This window comes from Petaurus breviceps, unplaced genomic scaffold (genome assembly GCF_028583685.1).
Source record: "Petaurus breviceps papuanus isolate PSGF00001 unplaced genomic scaffold, PetGlider_PUasm1.0 220, whole genome shotgun sequence".
Classification (NCBI taxonomy): domain Eukaryota; kingdom Metazoa; phylum Chordata; class Mammalia; order Diprotodontia; family Petauridae; genus Petaurus; species Petaurus breviceps.
This window is the reverse complement of record NW_027185876.1, coordinates 20600195-20600752: the sequence shown is the minus strand read 5'-3', so window position 1 is coordinate 20600752 and position 558 is coordinate 20600195.

The following is a 558-nucleotide window of genomic DNA, read 5'->3' as shown; positions in this document are numbered from 1 at the left end:
CCATGTATAAAATTACCTAGGTGGCCCAGTGGATAGAGCTCAGGACCTGAAGTTAGGAAGACTCATCTTCCTGAGTTCAAATCTAGCCTCAGACACTTTCTAGCTGTGTGACCCTGGGCAAGTCATTTAACCCTGTTTGCCTCAGTTTTTTCATCTGTAAAATGAGCTGGAGAAGGAAATGGCAAACCACTGCAGTATCTTTGCCAAGAAAACACCAAATAGGGTCACAAAGAGTGGGACACAACTGAAAAAGCGGCTGAACAGTAACATAAAATTACCTCTGGGAATTGCTTTCACAGAATCTCAGAGTGAGAAGGAACCATAACCTGTATAGTCTAATAGTTCCAGTCCTCAAGTACAGCCCTTTGACTGAGTTTCAGGACCACACTTGAGGACCTAGAGGGCCACATGTGGCTTCAAGGCCACAGGTTCCCCACCCCCCGGAAGAAGAATCCCCTCTACAAGACACCATTGCTTGAAGACCTGGGGTGAGAGGTAAGTTACTACCCTGAGGGACTGCATCCCACTTTTGCATAGCACTAGTGGTTGGAAAGCTTC